The following is a 9822-nucleotide window of genomic DNA, read 5'->3' as shown; positions in this document are numbered from 1 at the left end:
ATGACTATTTTGCTTCTCTTATCTGTGTCAGGAACAGGCTCGGAAAGGCTAAGCAAAATTTTGTTTAGTTCTGGGTCTATGCACTTCAGTGTTTTTCACTTTTTCTCAAGGCAAATACTTCCTGTTGAGCAACACCCATCTGAACACATTGTGTTTGCTTCTGTCTTTGACTTGATATTAGCTGGCAAGCCGTGTGGTTTACTAATACTGTCAACCAGGTTGCTAGCTTGGCAGTAATCTGAGAACAGCGTCTCTGGTGGCCAACTGAACTCCTTTGAAGGTTGCTATGGAGAATTGATGAACTACTTCAAACTGTAATTCAGAATCAAACAGGCAGAGACTTAGTGGGGCCTAAGGGAGGCTGCAGGAAGCCAATATTGGGAAGTAAGTGCCTTGGGCTCCAAATTAATAGCCAGCCTTGCATTGCCAATTCATTTTCCCTACCCTCTGCAGCTGGGTATCAGCTAGTAAATGGATATGTGGGAGGCAGTTTGCCACTAGGTGCTGTGGGGGAGCCAGGAAGGCTAGTTGGTCTCTATCAGTGGCACAGACTAGAAGAGTTCAGAGTAGAGAGAGTCCTGAGGGCTGGTGTCTTTGGGAGAGGGCTGTGTGGAGGCATTGAACCTGAACCATGCCTTGAAAATTGAATAGGCTTAGAGCAGAGGAGGCAGAAAAGAAAAAAAGATGGCGAATGCATTTTGGGTGGGGAAATGATTAGCTCAAAGGCTCAAAGGGAGAAATATAGAAGATGTGTTTGGGAAATAAAATATGGGTCAATCTAGCTTGGTAGGTCCTTAAACTCCAAGCTATGGTATTTTGACTTTACTCTGAAGATAATAGAGAGCTATGAAAGGTTTATAAACAAGAGCAATATAAGATGAAGACAGTGTTGGTAATAAACTTCAGTTTAGTCTCTGAGTTATAAAATATTCAGATGGGATTGTGATTGGTCTAAAAGAGGATTTAACATCACCCAGAGATGAATACAGAGATGGATTTTATATTTCACTATATATATATATTTTTTTTTGGCGGGGGGAGAGAGTGAGTCCCTGTGGGAAAGATTATTGCATATTCTTAGGAAGGAAAGCATGAAGTTGTTATAGTTATTGTTGTATGAAAGTTAAATATAGGTAGAAGAATGAGAATGGATGCCGAGTAACCGAAGGTATAGATTGTGCTAGTCACGTGCCTGTGCTCTCAGCCCTTATCCACCTTTCCGTGCTCTGCTATGTATCAGAGAAGGACAAATTAGGTTTTCTAGGCTCTCGTACTGGTAGGTTTCTGTTTAGGTTTTGTCAACGAAAGGTACTGAAAGATGGATAGAGGAGAGAATTGACTCCCTTCCTGCCTCTGGCTTCTGAAGGCGCCTTTGGCAGCAGTGGGAGCAGCACAGCCGAGATGACAGCATTGCATCTAGTGACAATGACAGCAATGGATCTGGGTGGTGGCTACAGGGACAGGAGCCGTGGCCTGCAAGTACAGGCTCCTGGGTTTCTGCTCAGACAAATGGGCTCCAACAGCCCCAGGAGTCTTAGGAACACTGTGCCTCTGAACTTTGGGTAACATTTTTGCTTCTCTAGCCTGGGCTGGTGATGATTTCCTGACGTTCATAATTTTTGAGTAATCTCCCCTCCCCTCCTTTGTACCTCCATCCCTTCTAATACTCTGGTAGCCAGTTCCTTTATTAATTTCTTCTGTTCAAAATACCTGGACCGGTTTTCTTTTCTTTGATTGGATCTTGATTAATATCTTACCTAGTATACTTTCTTCACTTGGCTTTTAGGAAGGACACCCCTGAACATTCCTCCCATCCTGCTGGACATTCCTTTTCAGTCTCCCTTGCTGGCCGGCTTCTTCTCTTCAACATGACTCTTAATTTTTGAGTGCCCCAGGGCATGAGAACTGTTAATGACTTTCATGTGACTAGTTAACTTTCCAGTGATCTAAAGTTCTAACCTTATCCGTAATACCGTTCTACCTTCCAATGATCTAAAGTTCTAACTTTATCTATAAATCAGTTCTATTATCCAGGAGCAAGGGAATTTCATTTTACAGGTAAGAGATTTGAAGATTTCTCACACTAGAAACAGTCTCGCACTAGAGACTGTTTCATTAATACCATCTTCAAAGGAGATTTCACATATTGCTTCTACCACTGAAACTGAGGCTTAATCCTGAATTGTTACAGCTATAGAGGAGTCAAAGAGATTTGCTCACTGCTAGGATGTTCCCTCATAAAAAAACCACCACAATTCAGGTTCTGGTCATCTCCTTGCAGGCTCAGGAATGATTCGTTTTGTTGTTGAGCCCACACTGAAATCAAACACATTCAACAACAGAGTGTCCCAATAAAATGCTTACACTTTTCAAATGTCAATGATGTAAAATGTAAACCATCATTTTAAACAATGAATTATTGATGATGGACATTCATGGTTTTAAGGTAACTAAAATATGTCAACAATGTCGAGTGTTCCAATCTATGAACATGGTACATCTCTTCATTTAATTATTCGAGAGCGTCCTGCGAGCTCTTTGACCCCCTCGACTACAATGATGTTTACCTCTGCTCCATCAAGAGTACCCACCACTATAGTCACACCCTGGACTTTGCATGACCTTGAACTCCCACATTTCTTAAATCTTGAAATCAGATATCTCACCATGACCACACCCTCCCATCCTTCCACATTTTCTCACCCAGTTGCTCCCACTACAACTGTTCTTTGAATTTGTTGAAATGGCCAGTCCTCTGGCCCTTCTGCTGTCTCCTTTTCTATGTATTCGCTGTCTCTGTTCTAAGTTCCTTTCCTACCCAGTAAAGACAGAACACCTTCACCACCTCTTTGCCAGTCTCCTCTCTTTTTCCCCAATGTCCCTATGTCCTACCTGGATACTGTTGGTATTTGTGCCATGACAAGGTCATGGGCTCTCTCAGCTGGGTCTTCAGTGTTGCCTGGTGATCTTTCTGTAATTTCCTAATCAGCTTTCTCTTTCATACTTTAAACCCTCTTCATTCTCCTCAAATGTCCTACCCGTTGAATAGAAGGAAATATAGAACCTTTAACGTGTTAATCACTTAATGTGTCGCCAACCCACCTCTATGCGGCAGAAGCTGTCAGAGCTCTGCCCATGTCACCTTGGACTCCTTCACTGTCTGGGGCACACCAGCTCCCCATGTGCTTTCACTCCCCACAGCCTGCACCTCTGTTTCTGTCTGAGGACTGCTCTTAGGCTGCCTTCATGGAGAACCAGAAGTGGCTGGAGATTTGCCCCCTCCCCTAAAAGGGCAGTTCTTAACCTATGACTGATGGGTTTAGAAGCCTAAATAACCCAGCAACCTTGCCCTGGGATTGGGATAACTCAGAGGTGTGAGAGCTCCCCTGTGGGGTGAGCCCATGTCGAGTTGCCCTTCGTGTACTTTGCTGTCATTGCATTTTTGCTCAGCCCTCTCCCTTCCTGCCCTCTCCTCCCACTTCCCTTTAGGTCATTTCTAGGAATGGTTCCTAATAGATCACTGCACAGGAAGCTTCATCTCAGGGTCTGCTTCTCAGGAACTCAGTCTCAGGCAATGTGTGCCCAGGTTTCCTCCTTTCACAATAGAAGAGGTGCTTTTCCTTCAGTATGTCCCCCAGATATTAGTCCTCTCTTTCCTTTGCTGTTCGTCCCCTTTATATCAACACTGTCTTCCTAGGAAAGCTTGATCTAATCCCATGGCTTAATTTATCATCTATATTAGTTTCCCAAGGTCGTTGTAACAAAACACCACTGGCTGAGTGACTCAAACACAAATACAGTTTCACAGTTCTGGAGGCTAGAAGTCTACGATCAAAGTGTCGGCTGGGTTGGTTCCCTCTGAGGGTGGTGAGGGAAAAATCTGTTCTTCCCCTCTCTCCTAGCTTCTGGTGGTTTCTTGCTAATCTCTACATTCCTTGACTCATGGATCTCTGCCTTCATCTTCATATGGCGTTCTCTGCGTTTGTGTGTCTGTGTCCAAATTCCCCGTTTCTATAGGGAAATCAGTCACACTGAATTAGGGCCCACACTAATGATCTCATTTTAAATTGATTTTCTCTGCAAAGACCCTATCTCCAAATAAGGATACATTCTGAGGTGCTGGAGGTTAGGACATCAACAGATGAATGTTGCAGGGATGCAGTTCAACCTATAACACCATCTCTATGCTCCCTAACCCAGGTAGCCCCCACCTCAAGCTATAGATGTGCATATTCATCATATCCCGGATTGCTCCACAAAATAATCCTTATGCCCCCTATGGACCTTGTAGTAGAGAGTTCATATTGTTTGGCTTCTTAGCACGTTTTGTTCTGTTTGGGGAATTTCCACTCTCATGAGCTCCATCTCTTCAAGGTAAAACCCACGGAGGTGTTTCCCAGTCTGTTTTATGGTCAGGCTTCAAGCCTATGAGTTATTCTGTTCCCACGAGACTCACCCCCATGAGATTTTGATTCAGAAGGGACCAATTTGAGGAAGCAGGCATTTTCCTGGTCAGGATGATGGCAGAGGTGACTGGCTTTCAGGAATGCGGTAGTTGCAAGTTGACTTGAGTTCTTGATGCAGGAGTGATAACTTTACTGCTACAGCGGTGGCCAGTGTACAAAGGATGGCATTCACGTGTCGTGGTGGTGGCGGCCGAGCAGCGGTTTCTTCTTCAGGCCAGGTTTTTGGTTTTAGATATTTTTTTTGGACGTTTAATCTTGAGCCAGTTTCTTTAGTTTCACAGAGATTCGGTGGGCTATTGATATCATTTTAAGACTTCTATTTTTTGCCTAATCAGCCGGAAGTAGCTTCTGTTGCTTACAATTAGGAACCCTAATGCATATAGATTTTAATATTTTAAGGCGGTTTCTGGAAATAACAGACTCTAAGTTGTGGAATTGGACTCGAGGAGGTAGAATGGTAGTTACTGAGGTCCTACCACTGCAGGCTGGAAAGCTGGTGACCCTTGTTATACAGTGGCGTTTAAACAGTCTATTTCCTGCTATATCAGCACAGAGTCATGCCAATCAAACCTAGAGGAAATGGTAGAAAAAAATTTAGAAGGTTGCTGTGTACTGGCGAGTTCTGCCCTTTTAGCAAAGTCCTTCAAAAGAGAGTCAGGCCTTTTGAAAGGATTTTCTATGAGAATTACCTAAGGGAGTAAGTCTATCAGCAGAGAGGATGTTAAGGCCGGTTCCTTTCCTACTCCAGCCTTCCTACACCTAAGATTTTAAATTGTCTCAAGACAGAGATCTTTAAATTAAGTGAGAAGAGGATTAGCACAATACAGAGGTAAAAAAAAAAAAAGTCAGGTCTTTAGACTTAAAGGCTCTGTAAGGGACACAAAACTTTACAGAGCCCCCACAGGAAAATGAACACCCCCAAATGAGATAGGCCCAAATGCTTCTATACAGGTTGAACAATGACAGGCAATTGTGGAAAAGTAACTAAAGGAAGAAGAGTTATTTTAACAAGGTCTGTTTGTACAGGTTTCTCTTTGCCTTGACCCTCATCTCTGGTGATAAGAATGTTTCTTCCTTGTATGGGAGGAAGTCTTTCCCATGGGAGTTTTATCTCCTGCTTTTAGGAAGAAAAGGGAGAGGAGGGTCAGAGTATACTTCTTGTAACTACTGTTTTTCAAGTATCTTTAGTTTAGCATAATCCTTATGCCAAAGTGGCATATTTTGGGGTGGCACATTCTGGCACTCTTCAGCCCTATCTGGACTATCTGGACAAGATATTTGATAGGGTTATTCATGGAACTGAGACAAATAGAGGAAGGCTGCTAAGATCTTGAAAGTTTGGATTGTCAAAGAACCCCCAGGGCTGTTCAGCACAGTCTGTGTAGTCCTGAGGCAGCTGGTATGCATCCAAAATGGAACTCATCACCTTCTCCCTGAAATCTACTTCTCTTCCTGAGTTCCCTACTCAGTTCGTCTGACCACCATCTGCTCAAAATCACTGTGTAAAAATCACCCTTGACTTCTAGCTTTTATTTGTCCCTCATAATCAACTCCTAAGTCTTATTGATTAAATTTCTTAAATCTTTGCCTATTATGGAGTTGAATTGTGTCCTCCCAAAATATATGTTGAAGTCCTAACCCCCAGAACCTCAGAATGTGACTTTATTTGGAAATAAAGTCATTGCTGACAAAATTAGTTAAGATGAAATCTTGCCAGAGTGGGGATGGGGTGTCCTCAATCCAATAAAACTGGTGTCTTTATAAGAAGATGATGTGAACAGACAGACACACAGGGAGAACACCATGTGTTGGCAGAGGCGGAGATTAGAGTGATGGCAGTTGCAATCGAGGAGCATCAAAAATTGATGGCCACCACCAGAAGCTAGGGGCAAGGAAGGAAGATTCTACCCAGAGTCCCAGAGGGTGCATGGCCCTGCCGAGACCTTGAGTTTGGACTTCTCAAAACTATGAGAAAATACATTTCTGATATTTAAGACACCAAGTTTGTGGGACTTTGTTATGGCAGCCTGAGGAGACTAATACATGCTCTACCCCAGGTCACAAGACTCTCATTTTGGCACAAGAGCCTCGGAGCTGATTCCCCAGCTTCCAGTGTTGCTTCCTTTCCATTCGTTCTCCATGCAACAGCCTAAAGGAGCTTTCTAAAACTCAAATTACTCCCTCGTTTACACGTTTCAATGGCTCGCCAGTATTCTAAAGATAACTTCGGAACTCCCTTACCTGATATACACCTCTGTGCCTTTCCAGCAGTAACTCGTACCATGCTTTCCAGCTGCTCTCTGGAAATGACTGACTTCCCCCCGTTTCCACTGTCTTTGACCTCCAGACTTTAATCCCCATTAGACGTCCCTTTTCTCAAAAAGCCATCCTCAACTCTCTCCACATTGATAGTGCCTCTGCTGTATGCTCTCTTAAAGCCTGGTTCTTACCCTATCGGTACATGAATCCCATGCATTACGATGCATGCCTGCTTGTCTGTCTGCCTCCTTAGTCTGCAAGTTCCAAGGGACTGGGCTTCTTCAGCATGATAACGTCAGTGACCAACAGTAACTGCCTCATTTCAGGTGCTCAATCCATTGGATTGAAGGGAATAGAGGGCTGACTATTTTTATTATCTTCCCCTTGAGTTTCAGATTTTGGATTTGGAAAGATTTTAACTACCAAATACAGTTTATTTATTAAGTTAACCTACTTGGGCTTATCAGGGGAATTCATGCATGGTTTTCTTTTCTTTTTTAATATTGAAAACTGCTTGAAGAATTTCCAAGCTGTTTTCTTTTTGGGAAATAACTCAGGACATAGTGATCCTGGTTTTTGAAACTAGTCAGTCTCCCTACATTTAGTCTATAAATGACTAGTCTAAGGTTTACAGTGAGTTAGTAATTACACCAGGCTAAAACTCAAGTTTCCTGACTTCTAGCCAGGATTCTTTCTGTTCTTTCACAATAGCTAAGCCAGTGTGTGCTGGTGCAATGTTTTAACAATAGGCTCTCTGGCGGGTAAAAGTCTTGATTTATAGCATTTATTGGTTTCCATGGTGTAAATACTTTTCAGGATACCTATGTGAAATCACTGAACCAAGTCATGCAGAATTGGTTTAAGCAGGATCCAAATTCCATGCTTTCTGCTTTCTTAAGGGTTTATGGTGCTGGAGAGTCCAGCCATTCAGAAAGTGGCTGTTGTCAGGACATGCTAAGTTCTGACAATGAAATGATGCAAAAGCCTATAAATAAAAAGAAAGGATCTCAAAGGAATGACCTGCTGAAAATATGACAAGATGGAAAACTCATGTGAATAGAATGTGCTGTTCATTGTCATGTGTTGGAAACAAAAGCCAGTGACAACCTCTGCAAAGATGAGTTAATAAACCAGAAATAAAAGTCCCTGAAGCAGGTCCACCTCCTCTTTGTAGCTTTTTTGATTTATCTGAGACACCAATAATTCCTCCTTCCTTAGTAGTTCCCACATATTTATACTCAGTTGCTTTTTTATTTTTAGAATTGCCTACAGAATATATCTAACCTTCCTATCTTGGCAGAGAGGCCTTTACCCAAGTGAGTTTCCGAAGAAGGTGGGGTGAGACAGCTAGAGCATAGGCTTTGGGGCTTGATCAACTCTGAGTTCAACTTCTGCCCTGCTGCTTAATGCTGTGAGGTCTCAGGCTGCTGTCCTGACCTCCTGGCCTCAGTTTCTTCGTTCTTAGATTTCTCCCTTGTAAGACTGACACAAGGATGAAACAACATAAGACATGTCAGGTGCCTACCGTGCCACCTCGTACATGTTAAGGATGCAAGAAATGCCTGTTCTCTCCTTTTACAGGTCAAATAATTTTTTGCCCGTTCAAATTCTCTTTACATTTTTGAAGACTTTGTTTTCCTATGAATGAGTTAGTTCATTTACTCAGTCTCCTAACAAATAGTTAGAGACAGGAAAATGCCTCTGTGGACTGAATCACTGATTCCCCTGTTTGTGACATCTAGTGGTTTTGCAGAACTGGGACATGAGTAAGATCTTGGGCTTAGCAGTCAGGGAGGCAAGGTAAGATCCTCTGAAAGCTGTTCTTAAATGTGGACCAAAGTGCTAAATGAAGGCTTTAACTGTAAATGACACTAGTGCCCCTGCTGAGGGCTGGACACTTAACCCACAGCCTTAACTGGCTCCTTTAACTCCTACGTTAACTCCATGTTAATCCCTGCTTTGCTGATGAGAACACAGATGTTCAGAGAAGTCCCTATAATGTTCCCTGTGTACCTACTATGTGCTAGGCACTGCTCTAGGCATTGGAGATAGAGCATGGACAAAGCAGACAAAACAAAATCCCTGCTCTCGTGGAGCTGACATCTGAGGAAAGAGGGAAGAAATAAAAATGGAGTCGCAAAATCAGAGTGGGTTAAAAATGAGGAAAATGATTTTTTTTTTTTTTACTTGAATTTGCCTGGCAACCTACATCTTTGAACTTTTCAGTTGTGTGTCAATGCCTGGAGATACATAAATCCTATAGAAGAACTTAGGAAAGAATGTCCTTGTGTCTAGACCCCCAGACGTCTGGAAGATCGCCACCCCAGACCAGATCAGAAAGTGAAAATGCAGGACCGAGTCTTCTCAAAAACGTGCTTTTTATGACCAACTTTTCTCTTTCCTTCATAACAAGCTGAGAATTGCCCGATAGTGTTTCCCAAGTTGCAATTCACTAGCTTAAGACCCTTGAATAAAACTTTGTCATGTTTTTTTAGCAAAGCCTGGTTGAACGCTTGGTTGACATCTTAACAATAAATCAGCAAAATATATTGTATGTTAGGTGGTGCTAAGTGCTATCGAGGAAAATAAAGCAGTGCGGGAGATTGGGGTGGGGGAGCAGAGGCTGCGACTTGATCTTAGGTGATCGGGGAAGGTCTCACGGAGAAGGTGACCTCTGTTCAAAGACCTGGAGAAGGGGAGGGAGTGAGTCATGTGATTAACCAGTTCAGAAACTTGCCTGAGGTTACAAAGAAATGACTGTAGACATTGAAATCTCTGTTTGTCAGGCTCTAAAGACAGAGTTGTGGTTTCATTAGGCCTCTTTTTCAAGAAGCTGTAATGCTGTCCCCTAGCAGGGTGTATGTGTGTGTACGTGTGTGTGAAAGAATGTGTTGCACGTCCCTGGGCTGATCCTGTTGGGACCCAAGCTTCCCTAGTGACACCTTCCAGTGGCTGAGGCCTCACACTGTTGATTTTCATGAAAACTTGGCAGCTTTCAAATTGCCCCGCCCTGAACTCTGTACCACATTCCAATGGCTTTATTTGTGTGCCTTGGAGCCCTGCCAGGGACTGGGACTGGGACAGGTTTGGCGATCTC

Source organism: Pteropus alecto, unplaced genomic scaffold, assembly GCF_000325575.1.
Source record: "Pteropus alecto unplaced genomic scaffold, ASM32557v1 scaffold39, whole genome shotgun sequence".
Taxonomy (NCBI): Eukaryota; Metazoa; Chordata; class Mammalia; order Chiroptera; family Pteropodidae; genus Pteropus; species Pteropus alecto.
The sequence above is the reverse complement of the archived record's forward strand: the minus strand, read 5'-3'. Positions refer to the sequence as shown.